The sequence below is a fragment of the Mesoplodon densirostris genome, chromosome 17, assembly GCF_025265405.1.
Source record: "Mesoplodon densirostris isolate mMesDen1 chromosome 17, mMesDen1 primary haplotype, whole genome shotgun sequence".
NCBI classification, from domain to species: Eukaryota; Metazoa; Chordata; class Mammalia; order Artiodactyla; family Ziphiidae; genus Mesoplodon; species Mesoplodon densirostris.
The window spans coordinates 2,375,971-2,393,889 of record NC_082677.1 but is presented as its reverse complement, the minus strand read 5'-3'; the positions used below and the strand labels follow the sequence as shown (position 1 = coordinate 2,393,889).

The following is a 17,919-nucleotide window of genomic DNA, read 5'->3' as shown; positions in this document are numbered from 1 at the left end:
ATATATGTTTATTTGTGTATATTTGGTCTCTCCCCGCTAGAACGTAAGCTCCACCTGGCAGGGCCCCCTGCCCGTTTGTTTACTGCTGTTTGTTTGCTGCAGCGCATGGAACAGGGCCTTACACATACAGGGTGATCAATAAATAAATAGTTGCTGATTGCACACATACGCCTAGGAAATAACCTGGAATGATTTCCACCCACTAAAAAATGCCAGCAGTGCTTTTCTGAGTGGTAGGATTATGGTTGGTTTTTACATATTCAAAATGATATATTTTTCAAGTTAAAAAGAAAAAAAAAACCCAAAGGGGATGGGAGGCTGACCTGAGACAACTCCTAGTTGTATAGAGTGTGTTTCGTTTTGTGGCCTCACAGAGGTTTGGGTTATTGACAACAATGTTCCTTTTCTAAGGAGCTGATGATGTTGTACATTGGTGTGCTTTTTTTTTTTTCTGTTTTTTAGGTGACTAGGTTGGTTTCATGCATCACTGTAAACATCGATTGTAATTTTGCCTACACAGCATCAATTGGCAGAATTGGGCCCCTTGTAATTAAGATGTGCAAAGTTTGTATTTCTTCACTGTGACACCTTTATATTTTGAAGCAGGGACAAAACGAGCCCAATTTTAGCTTTGTACAGAAAGCTACTTACAAGGAAGCTGTGTGGCGATGGCCTTTGTCTCTTTGTCTATGTGAATGTGCCTCAGAAGGCCTGGTTATTCTGGGACATCACAGGACTAGAAAGCTGCAGGCATGTTAACTCAGAGCTGAGCTCCAGGGACTGACTGCTGAGAAAATAGTTCAGGGAACCAGTTACAAGTCTGTACGCACCGGAGAGCAGAAAACCTTCCTCTGCCCTCTTAGGTTCTTCTGGGACTCTGACATTAAACTGACAAAGGCCAGATTCACAAGAGTAAAGCCCAGAAATTTTGATAAGCCATGCGCCGCGCCCATACACACTGGAGAAACTCAAGGATGAGTCGCCAAGGGGTGGTTAGAACTTGGGGCTTACACAGGCTCTTTACAAATGACAATGGGTGTGTAGGGGTATGACGAGCCAAAGGAAAATGACAAACTGTGGGAAGGTAAACACCGGGGGAAGCTGAAGGGAGGTGGGCTTTCCCAAGGTGGGCTGCTAGGAGCCCAGAGTCCTCTCTGATGATTAAGAGGAGGACGTAAAGCTTTTCTGTGTCTGCTGCTTCTCAATTGTCGTCAGTTCGAAATAATCCTTAGGCCAAAGTGGCATATTTCAGGGTGCCATAGTCTGGTCCCCCACATAGCGGCTCTGCCCCAAACCCCTCTGTTCAGCTAACACTGGCCACACGTCTAGATGTCCACCGGGGCCAGAAGCTGTGGGGACTTACAGGAAACCCACAACATGGCTGGTGCCTCTTCCCTGCCGGCCTAGTTGTACTGAGGGCCACGTGCTTATGGGAATGTAGGTCTGTTAGTTTTTTCCGATGGCCCTCATGTTCTCACAATTCAGGGGCTCCATGTCCTTCTTAGGTCTTGTCATGGGATCATTTTTCTGCTGTTGTTAGAAATGTAATGGGATTTTCTGAAAATTGACCTGAAGTAACATAGGTAGTTTTTAAGGGCAAGTGTCTTGCCCCCAGGTCTAAAGTTATACTTCTCAACTTGGGAAAGTGTCTTAAAGCAGGAAATATACAAAACTAATAACCTCTACGATTTGAACACCTAGAAATTACTGATTATATGCCGAGCACCGTGTACTCCCACATTGGAAGGTAATATTCCCATTTCACAGATGAAAAAACTGAAAGTCATAGGTGACTTGCCTAGACCCTGACTGGTTTACAGGGGTTGAAGCCATGTTTGCTTGCTAAGCTGCTGAAAGCAGCTATTGGGATGAAGAGAGCCCTGTACACAGTTGAGCTAACAGAGACTGGGAAAAAGGCATGAAAGCTAAGACTCCAGAATTATGAGTAGGTGCTGAGATGGAGCTGACGTCTCTCAGGTTGAATGGCCATCTCTGAGTTGATAAAAATCTGACACTCATACAACTTTGTACGAGTTGGATGATGCAGGTCGCACGGGCAGGGGGCTTAGGCCCCAAGACATGGCTGGAAAGGAAGAGTGGGCCGTGGTGAAAGCCATGGCCGGGAGTCTTCCAGGAGAAGAAGCCAGAGGCCTGGTGGTGCCAGCTCCTTAAAAGCCCCAGGCAAGTGGCAAAGGCTTCTCCTCTGACTAAGCCTTTGTGGTTCTGGGCAAGGGTGGCTCTAGATGATAGTTTATTATGCTATTTCCTAGGGTCAGCTTGAGGTGAGGTGGAGATATGTTGACCTCTAACCCTTGTGCATCAACAGCCAATCATGGACCGGAACACAGAAGATCCGTGATTCACTAATTATCCAGAAGCCTTTGACTCCCTAACATTGTTAGGACAAAGTCTAAATCTTTTGACAACAACATTCAAATACCATGAATGGTACCAGGAATTTAACTGAACATGTACAGTTTCCTGCAGGTGCTGGTGCATCTGGACAGTGCAGGCGGGGGTCATGGGGGTACAGGAACCTGCAGAACGAGTGTAAAGCCATGGGGAATCACGTGCGAGTGTCATGACAGTGGAAAGGACTGTCTTGTGCAAGCTTGTGAAGGCGCTGAAACTTCACTGGGTGACTTCTGCATAACCAGTATTTCACTGGGTGCTTCCTTGCAGCGTAAGTGGGGAAAATGGATTAACCTTTCTGAAAACCATGTATGTCAACCTAAAGTCCAACAACAGGGAATTGGTTGAATAAATTATGGCATAGCTGTAAGAAGGGTTATTATGCAGGCATTAAAAAGTATGTTCTCAAAGAATAAAAGAGGAAAATATTCTCAGTATAATTTAAGTGGGAAAACCAGAAACAAAATTGATACATACATAAATCTATAAATAGGATATGTATCAAAAGATGAAGAGCAGTTACATCAGATGGTAGGATTATGGGCTATATTTGTCATATTTTCTAAAAGAAACCCACATTGTCTTTCTAATTAGTGTAAGGCAATAACTGTCATTTAAGTAAAAAAAAATCTAGGTTTTATCATTTAATTGCAAAAATATCACCGAATGAGTGACAGCATAAGACCATGGGATTTGGTGTAACTGGCTGCATTTGTGTGGACACAGGTGGCAGGCTAGCCCACGACCTTTCTTCCTGTCTATACGGCCCTGAAGACCACTTTTTAAAAAAAATATATAATATTATATATATATTATAATATATATTATACATAATATATATATATTTATATATATATATATGTGGCGAGCAGGGGCTACTCTTTGTTGCGATACGCTGGCTTCTCGTTGCGGTGGCTTCTCTTGTTGCGTAGCACGGGCTCTAGGCACGGGGACTTCAGCAGTTGTGGCACACGGGCTCAGTAGTTGTGGCGCACGGGCTTAGTTGCTCCGCAGCATGTGGGATCCTCCCGGAACAGGGCTCGAACCTGTGTCCCCTGTATTGGCAGGTGGATTCTTAACCGCTGCGTCACCAGGGAAGTCCCTGAAGAGCCAATTTTGATGAATTTATCCGAGAGCTGCCAAAGAAGCAATTGGAGCACGTAGGCCTGGGGTGGTAGACCTGGGTGATAGCATCACTGACCCAGAAGGAGGGACGGAAGTCAGAGGGCACAGAGGCACTCGCTTAGGGGCAGGGGCCACGCCACATGGCAGTCCTCACCCGGGGGTCTCCACCCCGGAGGCAGACTCCGCATCCCTCCCCAAATGTCTTCTTGCTCCCGGACTGACGTGACTCAGCACTGTGGCAGGGTCAGAGGGATCCCAGACCGGGCAGCAGAGCGTCAGGGAGAAATGGGAACAATCTTACTAAAGTTTGCTCCTGATGAGGGGACACAGGACAGAATGACGCCGCACAAGCTGCAGCACAGCTTCCTGGAAATTCACTCTCTACGTCTCTCCCCCAAATTTCACTCATCATAGAAACATTTCATCTCCCCTCCCCTCCCCCGCCCCTCCTCCAGCTCTCTCTCAGGTCCTCTCAACCCCGCAGCTTTCCCTCTCCTTGGATTCCTGGCACCTGGAGGACTTTCTAGCTAGGTCAGCACGACCAGGCTCTTCTCTGGGCTTTTGCTACTTGCATCCCCACACCCCTTACCCGGGATATTCTTAGGGACCCACTTTCCTTGGCAGGTTGGGGAGTGGGGAGTTATAAACTTAGAACTTATCTAATAGTTCAGAGTTACGAGCAGATAACTGTGCTAGGTGAACAAGAAATTGAAGATTTTCCCAGGGTCTATGGAGCCTGTGTCTCGGTCGACATGGGCTTCATTCACCTGGGGACCATCGAAATGGTGCTGTTAGAACTGAGGGGACAGGTTGGCCTCCACCTGCCACCAAGGGCCCACGCGGCACCATGTGAGAATCAGGGAAAAGGGCTCCCCAGCACGATTTCTCCCTGATAGAAACCTGTCGTTGCATAGTGATTTTGCTAGAACAAAACACTTCCTTACCATCTCCTAGGACATTATATTTATACATCTAACTCTGTGAGGCTAAGATGCCAGGGAAACACCAGGCAGTTTAGTGTCCTGAGTGCAAGCCTGCACAGGGCCATTCTGCAGAGGCGGGTGGCTTTGAATCTGGAGTGATTCTGACACTGGGGGCCTGGTTGGTCTCCCCAGTGGAGAGTTCTGGAGTTTGCTGAGCTGAGTTAGGGATTCTCCTCAGAGGTAAAGCAAGCCAGAGCTTCAAAGCTCCAGCCGTTCCCAGATAAGCCTGCAGTCCAGATCCACACTGGTGAAGCAGGCTCGTCCACCGGGAACCTGGATGAGGAAGACAGTGCACCGAAGGGGGAGGGGAGGTAGGGCTGTCTATGAAAACAGACCCTCCTGGCATTTCACATCCTCCTCTTGTAGGAAGCAAGGAGATAGATACTATCTGATCTATTGTTCCTATCGTTTTATTATTAAATAGACAGTAACAATGAAAACTTAGAGCGTTTGACAGCTGTATAGCATTTCACAGTTTACAAAGCCTTTTGAGAGAATGTTCTTTTTAACCTTTGGAAACTCCTACCCAAATCCAAATAAAACACAAAAAATTCCTTGTGAGCTAGAACCTGCAAGGCAAACATAGCGTATTATCGTGTTTTAGCAGCAAGTGTGTGGCTGCTCTTTAATTCTAGTAGATTATAGGATTTCCAGACTGGATATGGCCGGTCACAGTCTCTGTTTTCCATGGGGAAAATGCAACCCACAACCGACTTGTCTAAGGTCACACAGCCTTAGGTATACCAGTGTCCAAGAGAGATGATCTCCTGGTAGCCATGCCTTCCTCCTAAGTGCAACTTTGTAATTTGAACAGAAGAGATAATGCACTTACTGTCCTCTGTACCACCCGTGGGAGCGACCAAGCCGCATTTTGCAGCATTATTGAAACCGAAGGTTGGTGATGGTCCTGTCTCTTTAAAAAGAAAAAAAAAGGCGCGCGGGGTGTGGGCGGGTAGCTGCTGACTGCGGCACGGCGTCCGGTGGCCTGGACCAGTGCGGCTGCGGTGGCAGTCACACTGGAACCTGCTGATGGGACACAAGGACCACAAAGGCCGGGGACGCGATGCTGGCAGCCACCGGTGAGTATGCGAGGGGCCGGCCGGATGTCACGGGAGCGGGCCGGGGCCCACGGGAATGCGGGCTCCGCGGGGGATGGGTCACCAGGTCCTCTGAGAGCGGGGCTGGGACCGGGGCGCCCGGGCCCTGCGGTCGCCTTGGGAAACGCCCTTGTGAGAGGACAGAGACGCTTCTTTAAAGCTCCGTGCTGCTGTAAGTTAGGGGTTCTTTTGGCGATTCCCACTTTGGGCCGCAGCCTGCGGTTTGCGGGGGAGGCTCCGGCTGCAGCCTTGCTAGAGAGATGCCCGCGGCCGAGATGCTCAGAGCTCCCGGCTTTGTCATTTTAATTCCCACCGCGTCCTGTGGGTTTGCTTACAAAAGGTCTGCTGCTGTAATGCAGAGTGTGGAGCGCAGAGTGCTATTGAATAATAAAGCGGGATTCCCCAAGTGCCTTCTGGTCTAATTTATAGTAATTGTCCTCCTTTAAACAGTATGCTCGTAAATGATGCCCCTTATTGCACTTCTCTTAAGTAGTAATATCTGAAAATCCTGCTTTTAGTTGAAAACATTTTACTTAGTTATTAAATTTTATCTTACTAAGAGATCATTAAATTCTTAGAGTATCCCAGTTTTAACAGTAGCAACGAAAATCTCTCACTCTTTTTCTCAAAACAAGGTTGATACCTCGGTGAAGAGTGTTGGGTTTGCTTCTAACATGTCGATAGCCTGGGCTTTAATTTTTGTGTAAGTTTTGTTCTCTCTGTGTGAGGAAAGCCTGTTCATTTGAGTAAAAGGCAGAATGCAGGTCAAGCCCATACGCCCCCGCAGCTGAGGAGAGCTGCCCTGAAGTTATACTGAGGGGAGCTCTTACCTTTCCTCCACTGCAGATAAGACATTGACACTTAATCCCATTTTACTTGTCACTTGAAAAGCAAATCTCTCACATTGTTTTCGGAAGTTATCCCTTGATAACCAGACACATATTAGGTTAATGCATGGTTGTCATACCCAGTGGTTTTACTTATGACCAACCAGCTGTCTTTCCCTAATCTCGCTGCCGTCTTCTTCACATCATGGACAAATGATACCCAGTTCCTTTGCCTCCTTCCCCGTGGCCGTCCCTTCATCCTTTCTTTACCTTCCTGGCTTTTCAGCTGGCCAATGGCCTCCTTTTCTGTGGAGGTCAAGGCTCCTCCTTCGGTCTCCCTTTCAAACAAACCATATTCCCATATTTTCCTTGTTCCTGGCTTGGTTTGTAAGATCTTTTCCATGATTAATGTGGTGTTTTCTATTCTTCACATAATAGGAAGGAAAACCTGATTGACAGCCTTATTTTAAGACTCTTGGCTTACATCAGCAGCATCTTGTGTATTGTGCTTTACACTGGAGTTGCTCTCAGAAGCCTTGGGTTCAGATCTCAGCTCTGCAGCCCCTGAAAATCCGCTCAACTTCTGCGAGCCTCAGTTCCTTCCTGTGTCAGAGATGATGGCAGTTGTTGTTCACATAATTTTCTAGGGTTGAAGTGAGCCAGTGCATCTGAGGGCACCAAGCACGGTACTTGGCACAAATGTAGCTACTTCGTGGGTGTTCTGTCATTTTCTCATTCAATCCACCTGTGAGAAAGCAGGCTAAAGAGGTTTCTCAAACATTCTTGTAAATCTAGTGATTTGGATTGTCTTTGGGCAAAATGAAATGTGGATTATTTTTCCTCTTTTGAGGGCCCCGGTCTTTCCTTCTACTGATTCACTGTGACTGCTGACATCCCAGGGCCAGGTGGATGGAAGAAATAGAAAGCATTTCGATAGGAGAAAGAAAAGACACTTTGCTTATGTCATTAGGTGAATGATTCCTTAATGAATAGGTACATAGGAGCCAAAAAAAGTGTTGTCAAAATTTTAAATTATCTTTTTCTAAGACTAGACATTAATAAACCACCTTGATAAAAATGGCAATAGAGTCCTTGTTGACTAAATAATCATCCTAAGATGGAGCTCAGGTTTTCACAATTATTTCCAACAGAACAATGCAATCTGATGACAACATAACTGACTTTCAATTATAATAAAATTTCAATTACGATGAGCATACTTTCAAGATTTTCTTTCCCAAATGGAGAGCCTAGGTAAAGTAACAAAAGATTTATTCATTAAGCAAAGAAGAAAATCCTTCATTTTTTGACAAGCAAAAATAAGTAAAGCATAAATTGCTGTTCACACTGGATAAGACCATGTTTAACAGTAAGAATGTACATAGTGTTATACAGGGATTGGGTTCTCAGTAATTCTATGTTCATTGTTTTGCTATTTATGCTTATTATTATGTTTTGTCATTAATTCTTTAATAAATTTTTATTTTAAAAAATAAAAAAAAATAGAGGTTTCTCATACCATTTCCCTAAAGGTATGAATTTTGAAATGATCTTTTGACCAAGTGCTTCTTCATCAGCTCTAAGTACAAAAAATATATTCAGTACTTGCTAAGGATCTCTTATAAAAGTGATGCTGATATTTCCATGTTGCCACAGGCATGTTCTACTGGAAGAGGAAAGGCCAATTTCCTTTTTCTGGCTCCCATCAAATCCTGTATGATGGCAGAATTGAGGATGATATTGACCGTCTGGCCATGAGTCCAAGTCAGCGGTGCAAAAGGCGCCGATTTGAAATTGGAAAAATTCCCGTGGTAGTTCTGATCTTGGACAACCTGGGTGGCAACTGGCTTTTCATATTGCCAATCCCGTTACTGTTTTAGTTTCTATTTTGCGTGCCTTTCTCCTGGCCACCTTTGCTTTCCTTAAACTCTGCGTTTAGCACATAGTGTCAGATTTAAGTCGAGGATGGCGCCATTGTGCCAGGAGACATAAGGAAGTTGGAAGAAACACTGGCCTGGGAATCAGAGGCGTGGCTCTGCCTTGGCTGTGGCTTCTCTTTGTGCTAATGGGAAAGTCTGTTAACCTCAGCTCTGAGATAAGAGGTATGGTGTAGACAGTCTTTAAATTTCCTTCAAGGCCTGGTATACTCCAGTTTATCACAATTATTGATCAAATAGCATGCTTTCACGTATGTTGTCTCTCTTCATTTTCACAACAGCCTTGTGAAACAGGCAACCCATTTTGCAGATTATAGAATGTAAAATTAAAAGAGAGTGGAGCCCCGACCATTTCTTATTTGCAGAAAGAGGGGGTTGACTGGGCGGTATCTAAATTCGCTTTTCTTGCTGGACATCAGTGAGCGCTCAGATTGCCAACCCTGAGCGCTGACCCCTGCACCCTGTGTGCCCTCTCAGGGCACTAAGGGGTCGTGGCGGTGTGAAGCCCAGGATGCCATGGAGCTTCTCGGTTTTGTAAGGGGAAATCTATGGTCCACTTACAGCAACATGCCATCCACACAAGCATTCGTTTTCAGTATTCTGCTCTGGATGAGACCACGAGTCTATCCTCTAGTCAAGAAAATATGGGCTCTGCAGTTCATATATCCTTTTCACATGTTCTGAAACGACAACATTTTAAAATAAGTCAAAGTCGCCTGAATATTTTTATGGGTGGTCATTTAAACTTCATAGATCTCCTTATTTCATTAAAGTACTAAGTGCTAGAGAGGAGTTTGTATTTGAAATTTTGGGGCATCTGGAATTTGTGCACGATTTCACCATATTAATAGAGGTTTAGTCTTTCTCCGTGTTTTTTTTTTTTTTAAATAAAGAAAACATTTAGGAGATGTGGGGATGTATGTATGTGTTAGTTTCTGCTGTACAGCAAAGTGAATCATATACATATATCCCCTCTTTTTCAGTTTTCCTTCCCATTTAGGTCACCACAGAGCATTGAGTAGAGTTCCCTGTGCTCTGCAGTAGGTCCTCATTAGTTATCTGTTTTATATATAGTAGTGTATATAAGTCAATCCCAATCTCCCAATTCATCCCACCCCCTCCTTGTTTTTAATGCAATGATACATTTAACCATTAAAAAAAGTCCTAATAGGGTTACCGGATAAATTACAGAAACTATTGCATAAGATAAACATAACCTAAAAAAATTATTTGTTATTTGTTTGAAATTCAAACTTAACTGGGCATATTTTTATTTGCTAAGTCTGGCAACCTTATATAAACAGAATCTTAACTGATAAATCAAATAATAATTACTTTGAGCATAAAGATATTAATTTGTTAGGTTTTTAAACTTAAAATATAAGTTATATCTAATCTTTATCAATTTTCCATAACATGCCAAACATTTCCCTGGGTTTATTTATTGATACTTTTGTTTATTAAATGTTCAAGTTCAGTGATTACCCTAAGAAAATTCTGATCCTGAAGAACGTATTATGTACTTTCATTTTCCCCAGAGGCCCGGCTAATGACTGAAAAAAAATACCCGAGGCTTTAAATACATTTATTAGGAGTCAGGTAAATGCGGTTTTGAAAACGGGCTCTACATCAGACTAGCTCTGATGCTTCATCTCTTGGAGCCTCACTTTCTCCTTAACTGGGCCTGAGAATAGCTCAGTGACCCTCTCCCCTCCCCACCTCTGGGATCAGATGGCTGGTGAGCAAAGTCCCTGGCAGGCTCCCAGGGAAACATTGGTTTTCAAGTGAATGAGTGAATGTTATTTTTCCCTTCAAAAAGCTAGATAATAATAATATTAGTCAGATAATATCAAAAGAGATGTATTTCAATCATATAATCTATTTTTAATATATTATTTTTAAAAGCTTTATTGAGTTATCATTCACATACTATACAGTTCACCCATATGGCATATTACTTTTATGTAAAATTTATCTTTGAAGATAACTGAGCTTTTAAAGGTAAACCTAAGACTCCAAGGAGTTTATTCCAGTGGTAGCCCTTCCAAACCCATGCCTCCAACAATTAGCTCTGCCCGTAGACGGACCAAAAGCTGAGGCTAGATCAACTCGATTCAAGATATGCTATGACAGTATATGTGTCTTTTATTACCTGGAAATGGGCCGAAGTGACTAAACTATTCATTCTTTATTGAATACCTTCTGTATCCATGGCCCTGCATCTGACCGAGTAGGGGGGCAAAGATGTAAGACATTCTTGAGGAACTTTTTGCAAAGTGGACGAGGAAGATTTGTACATCATAGAAGGAATTTGGGACAGTAAGGGAATAATTTATGCATTTTCTTATTAAATTTGAGACAGTATTTTTTCTGCTGTACATTCTACTGGAAACCTTCAATTACACACACACACACACACACACACACACACACCCCACTGATAAGTATCCCTTACCTTTGACTTCACTTCTCGGCTCCGTAAAGTGCATTTCTGTAAATCTTCCATTTCAGGGATGTTTACTTGAGGTCAAATAAGGCTATAGTGACCATGACCTTTTCTACAGTAGATTGTGCCCATACAGTTCTGCTATTAATGACAGCCGCAATTCTTGCTTTGCCTTACATTTTGGTCTATTGATTTATAGGGTGAATTAATCTGACTTCTCTGTTTTGCAAAGATGCCATTTTCAAGTCTGTGCTGACTCATGTTTTGTTCTGACAGCAAGCAGAGCAAGACCATTATTCTGAGGGTAATTCCAGTGGAGGCTTTCTGTGGGCCCGGAGTCTGTCTGTATTGGTTCCTTGTTTCTGTAACGTTAGGGACTTTCAAGGGTGAGTTTTCAGCACGTCACAGAGGATTTAGCTGCCTGTGATTATGTCTGATCAAACATGATGAAGACTAATGTTGATTTTTTTTTTTGCGGTACATGGGCCTCTCACTGCTGTGGCCTCTCCCGTTGCGGAGCACAGGCTCCGGACGCGCAGGCTCAACGGCCATGGCTCACGGGCCCAGCTGCTCCGTGGCATGTGGGATCTTCCCGGACCGGGGCACGAACCTGTGTCCCCTGCATCGGCAGGCGGACTCTCACCCACTGCGCCACCAGGGAAGCCCAGTAATGTTGATTTTTAATTCCCAGCTTTAGAGGAATGTGTATCCTGTTGGCAGGAGATCGCTGAAGGCAACTCTGGCTCTAGTCTTTGCTATACATAGGTGAAAAGACTGCTTCTAGGGAAACTGAAGCTTTTGTGACAGGTAGAGCTCAGGGGTCAATGTGAGCTGTGAAGGGGGAGGGGCACCCTGGACGTCCCTGCTTCCTTAAGACAGGGCCCTTGGGCACAGTGGCCATGAGTTAAGCCCTGGGTGTCCGGCCAATTTCCATTTCAAGTAGAGCAATTCAAAGAAATATTCACCCCGGTGAGTAAGTGGAACAAGCGTGTTTCTTTCCTGCTCCTTAAATGAGATCATATATGGTGTCAAATCTGACTGCTCTGAGGGAAGCCCAGGTTGCCACACTAGGGTGTTTTTGCTGGGAAGGTGAAGAAATCACTGGAGAGACACACTGTGCTTGTATTAGCCGTAAGCAGTGGCTTCAGGAGTCAGAGCAGAATGCGGGGATTTCACAGCTGGTCAGGGTGGACGGCCAGGCCTGTTCCCTAATAGCCATTATAGGGCACTGACTGTTTAGCCCCTGATGCGTGAGAGAAGGACAGGAATCAGGGGGCGAGAAGAGCATGAACATTTCCTGTCCCTTTGTGGGTTGGAGGATAGTCCATGAGCAAGAAGACTGGCATCCCGTATTTGCAGGACCAGCCTGCCGTTCATTAAGTACTTTTAGATCCCGTTCAGGCTGGTGTTTATGATGACTCTGTGTGTGGATGGGGCAAGCTGTCCTGTGTCACAGTGAGGAAGGCTGGGCATGGATAGGTTATGTGACTCCCGGGTCGTGGCCTCGATTGAATGACTCTACCCCAAAGTGATATGACGGGAGCAGTTCCTTCCCCTTTGGGGACCCTATGGGCAGAGAAGGAAATAATATTTGAGTGTCTGTATTGTGCTAGGTACTCAATAGCGTGATTAAGGTAAGAGATGGAGTAAAGACGTTAGTTTAAGTCCCAGCATGAGATGGTGCTTGACTCTTCTGGACACCAGTTTCCTTATCTGTCAAATGGAATTAATAATTTCCTACCAAACCACGAGGCTGTTATGAGACTGAAATAAGATAATATCTATGAAATCACCTTAACAAATTAAAGATGCCATACCTCTACAAGATAACCTTACCATACTGCATTACAGTTTTACTATCAATAGCAATGCAAGTGGGTACAAAATTTAGGATATACTAATTTTCTTGGCTGTGTTAATGAAATATGTAAACACAAAATTATCATGAAAGCAGTAAAAGAAAAGACCCAGTTTTATCATATCTTGATTAATTCGATTGTCTTGTTGAGGAATTGTCAATTTATCAGTATGGATAGTTTGAATGTTCACATTTCTTATTTTTTTAAAATTGCATCAGACTGCTGTTCAGTCATATTTGAGGCCATAAAAAGGCTACTAGCTTTTATCTTCCATGCATTGTTATTGTTAAGGATTTATAAAAGTAAATGTGTGATACACTGAAGCACTCAAAAATGGATGCATTATCAGATGAAGATTTATACACAAGAGAAGCATTAAACACATAAGTATAAAAATCTATATAGTGGTAGTCATATAATCAGTAAGGAACAAAACATTTCTGTAGTTTAATACAATAAAAATGAAATCCAAGTAAATATATGCTTAATTATAGGCAGAGATGTGTTCATATATCTGCATATGTAGAATGGCCACAGCACACCAAGAAATGGATGTTTGTTGAACTGAATAAACATGTGTGTGAAAGCATGTACTGAGAATCAAGAAAAACATTTTAATATTTCTTTGTCTACATATTTTGATCTTAAATTAGTACAAAGTAATCATGAGAGGGCTTCCCTGGTGGCACAGTGGTTGAGAGTCCGCCTGCCGATGCAGGGGACATGGGTTCGTGCCCCGGTCCGGGAGGATCCCACATGCCGTGGAGCGGCTGGGCCCGTGAGCCATGGCTGCTGAGCCTGCGCGTCCGGAGCCTGTGCTCCGCAACGGGAGAGGCCACAGCAGTGAGAGGCCCGCGTAACGCAAAAAAAAAAAAAAAAAAAAAAAAAAAAAAAGTAATCATGAGAATAAGTAAAACAATATATGATAAAGGCTTGTTCATTATCAATATAATAAACAACATATAATAAATAAAACAATATATATAACAATATATAATCATGAGAATAAGTAAAACAATATATAATAAAGGTTATTATATATATAATAAACAGTCTATAATTATTTGTGAGTGTTGATGCGCTCCACACATTTCAATACTATTATATGAAAGCAGCCTGGTTTATTGTTGAAATCCCCTACCTGGGGGTCAAGAGGTCTGCTGGGGCTCTGTCACGTCCTCCTGCCCTAGGAGGCTCTGTGATGGTGTGCACAGCCTCGCTCCCTCACGCTCCGCCGGACGAGCTAACATCTCTGTAAACTAGCACCGACAGGTCCTGAGGACTTCTGTCATCTTGTCCCCTTCTCTATGCCTGTAGGGTGTGGGCACATCCTCTAACCTCTTATAGCTTCGGACTCTTAACCTGTAAAATGGGGAAGCTATCTGGTCTACCTCTTTTATAAAGTTGTCTTGAGGACCACATGAAACAATGCATGTAATTGTAAAGGACTACACATAGGTAAGGTACTGCTGGGGAAGAAGAATTTTCCTCTTCCCTTCCAAGTTCTGCTGGCTGGTCTAAGGATGAAATTGACACGAGACAGATTAAGATGAGAAAATCAGACAAAATTTTATTAACGTGTATACATGGAGAGACCCAGGACCTGAGTAACTCGCCAAAGTGGCTGAAGCCCTCACCTTAGATACCATCCTCAGCTAAAGACATGAGAGGAGGTTGGGAATAGGGGTTTGGGACTTGAAAGTGGAGGAAGGCAATTGACATGAAGATGGAAAAGCAAAAGTTTGGTGAACAACCGTTTGCTGGGCCAGGCAGAGACAATGGGACACAGAGAGGAATGGTAACAGACAGACTTAGCGCATAATACAGTTATGTATGGTGATGCTCCCTTCCTGGACCACGTGCTCTATGTTCTTTTAGGCAGTTCGTGGGAAGGTCAGAGGTTCTCCCTGAGGCTTTGGGGCCTTAAACATAATCAGCCTAAGTTTTAAAAAAATTTATTTTATTGAAGTATAGTCGATTTACAATGTGTTAATTTCTGCTACACAGCAAAGTGATTCAGTTATACATATACATATATATTCTTTTCCATGATGGTTTATCACAGGATATTGGATGTAGTTCCCTGTGCTCTACAGTAGGACCTTGTTTATCCATCCTATATATACTAGTTTGCATCTGCTAATCTCAAACTCCAGATCCATCCCTCTGGCACCACCCCTCCCCCTTCTCAACCACAAGTCTGTTCTCTATGTCTGTGAGTCTGTTACATAAATAAGTTCATTTGTGTCATATTTTAGATTCCACATATAAGTGATATCATGTGGTATTTGTCTTTCTCTTTCTGACTTACTTCATTTAGTATGATAAATGGCAAATTTTGCTCCCCTACAGTTCTATTATTTAAATAGCACGTGCAGAATTTCATACTAATGAAGAAGGATTTATTGACACCAAGTGGATCTTGGGAACCCCAAAGAATACTTTGAATGCTTGGGGAATAAGTTCTCAGGGAGGTTTCACAAGGGGCTGGACGCATGCCCTGATGACAGAGAGGTATTTAGGGAAGGAGTGGGTGCTGCTCAAGTAGGCACCAAAAAGTGAAGCCGTGCTGTGAGGGGCGACCCTGTCTGCAAATCCCTTTTCTCTCCTTGCCTCCCCTCCCTCCCTTTCCTCTTCTTTTAAAATCTTATTACGCAGACTCTGGTATTCCATCTGTGCCTAATTTTTAATGAACAGCTATTATGATAATAAAGGAAAGATATTAAAGATACTACTTCAGACAGAGCTGTCATTATATACTCTTCATCATGTTATAAACACTTTCAACATTATCCCATGTAGAAGACACAGTATAGTACAAATTTAAATTTTATCATTTTAAAATGGAAATGCTATGCCTAGGAAAGAGTATATATAAATTGGAGTCTTTGGCCCACTTTTCTTTGAGGTTGTATCTTTTTTTACTTTCAAGATTTTTTTTTTTTGGATTGTCTGTGTGGCAAATATGTTCTCCTGATTTATGTAGCTTGCTTTAGGTGAACAGAAGTTCTAAATTTTTAATGTGGTTTGAATGTAGCCATCTTTTCTTCTGTGGTTAGGGCTTTCTATTTGTTGTTTAAGGAGTTCTTCTGTACCCTGAGGTCATAAAGATATTGGGTTATATTTCTTTCCAGAAACTTTAAGGTTTGATTTTCTCACTTATGCCCTTAATCATCTGAAATTGATACTTGTATGCAGTGTGAGGTACGGATACATTTATGTTTCCAGGTGGATAAGCGCTTGTCCGGGTAACATTTTTTGAAGGGTCCAGCTTTCTCCACTGAACTGACAAACACCTCTGTCATGTATCAAGTTTCCATTAATGCATGGATCTGTTTCTAAGCTTCCTGCTGTTTGATTGTTCCTGTGTGAATGCCATACCAACTTAGTTATTCTTGTTTTATATTACAGTTTGCTATTTAGTAAAGCAAGTCTTTCCCCTCATGCTTCTGAAGGAGTGTCTTTCTTTATTCTTATCCCCTTGTTCTTCCATAAAACTTTTAGAGTTTCAAGTTTCATTTTAAAAGGTTGTTGGGATTTTTTTTTTAAACATCTTTATTGGAGTGTAATTGCTTTACATTGTTGTGTTAGTTGCTGCTGTACAACAAAATGAATCAGCTATATGTATACATATATCCCCATTTCCCCTCCCTCTTGAGCCTTCCTCCCACCCTCCCTATCCCACTCCTCTAGGTGGTCACAAAGCACCGAGCTGATCTCCCTGTGCTATGCAGCTGCTTCCCACTAGCTATCTGTTTTACATTTGGTAGTGTGTATATATGTCCATGCCACTCTCTCACTTCGTCCCAGCTTACCTTTCCCCCTCCCCATGTCCTCAAGTCCATTCTCTACGTCTGTGTGGATGGACCTAGAGTCTGTCATACAGAGTGAAGTAAGTCAGAAAGAGAAAAACAAATACCATATGCTAATACATGTATATGGAATCTTAAAAAAAAATGGTTGTTGTGATTTTGATTGGAATTCCTTTGAATTAAAAGATCAGTCTGAGGAGAGTGGACATTTCAGTGATATTGAGCCTTCCCGCCCATCATATACATCTCTCCATTTTTAAAAGGGTGTCTTTTGTTCAAGTTTATAGATTTTCTATCTAAAATTTTTATGCAAGTTCTTTTGTTATAATTATTCCAAGGTAACTTATTTTTTCTTCCTATTATAAATGGTTGTCTTTAAAACTTCCTTTTTTTGTTTTTTTTTGCAGTACGCGGGCCTCTAACTGTTGTGGCCTCTCCCGTTGCGGAGCACAGGCTCCGGACACGCGGGCTCAGCAGCCATGGCTCACGGGCCCAGCCGCTCTGCGGCATGTGGGATCTTCACGGACTGGGGCATGAACCCGTGTCCCCTGCATCGGCAGGCGGACTCTCAACCACTGCGCCACCAGGGAAGCCCTGAAGAGTCCAATTTTTAAAATCCATTATCATACCAAAGGCTTCCATTCTCTTGCTACTACAATCCCTTAGTTTAATTTTAATTCTTAAATTTTAATTTAAAATCTAGAATTATTCTAATTCTTGACAGGAGGCAGTCAAATTTTTTGATATATGATTTCCTATAAAAGAATAATAAGATTTTGGATTGGTTTGTTTCCGTTAATCTCACTCATGGTGCTTAGGAATATTTTTATTATAGCAAGTCACTAGGGAAGTGTTTGGGGAAGAATTTGCAGTGAGTTTTGAGTTTCTTCCCTGGGTTTTAATGAATCCAAGAATCTATAGTGTTCTAAATATAGCTTAGATTATGATCTCTACATTACTTTTGTCCAAAAGGAAACATTGCTGGGTAGCAAAAACAGAATAAGAAGTCAGGAACTGGTTTTCCCATTTTCAGTCCCTCACTTTCTAGTCGAGGATGCTGAAGCACAGCGACTCACCTTCCAGACGCGCACTTCTGTCTCTATCAAAGAACTGCGATAATGTCTAAGAGGGCGCCTTGAAAATTATAAAGACTTTGTAAGCATGATACTTGTAGGAGTGGGTAGAAAATTCAGTTTCATTCATCCCTCTGGCTTACCATTGTTTCAGTTTGTCATCCTTTTCTTCTAGTTTATTTCTTAAAATGTTAGACTGTTGCAGGCAACAATGGTTATTAAGCATATTACTAGTAAAATTTCTTTTTTAAAACGTAGATGTTTCATTTTCAAACAGGAGCTATAATGTGTAAAGTCATAGGCTTGGATCTAGGGGTATTGTTCCTGACAAAAGGCACATTGTGGGAA

The 17,919-nt window shown here is 42.7% G+C and overlaps 1 protein-coding gene across 1 annotated transcript in view; it reads left to right on the top strand.

The window, feature by feature from the left end:
• Window positions 1–5,509: 5,509 nt before the first annotated feature.
• Window positions 5,510–17,919, top strand: part of SACS (sacsin molecular chaperone) — a 71,147-nt gene continuing 58,737 nt past the window's right edge. Inside the window, exon 1 of the mRNA XM_060079622.1 lies at window positions 5,510–5,599. The gene's annotated coding sequence lies outside the window, so the exon portion shown is untranslated. The remainder of the gene's footprint in view (window positions 5,600–17,919) is intronic.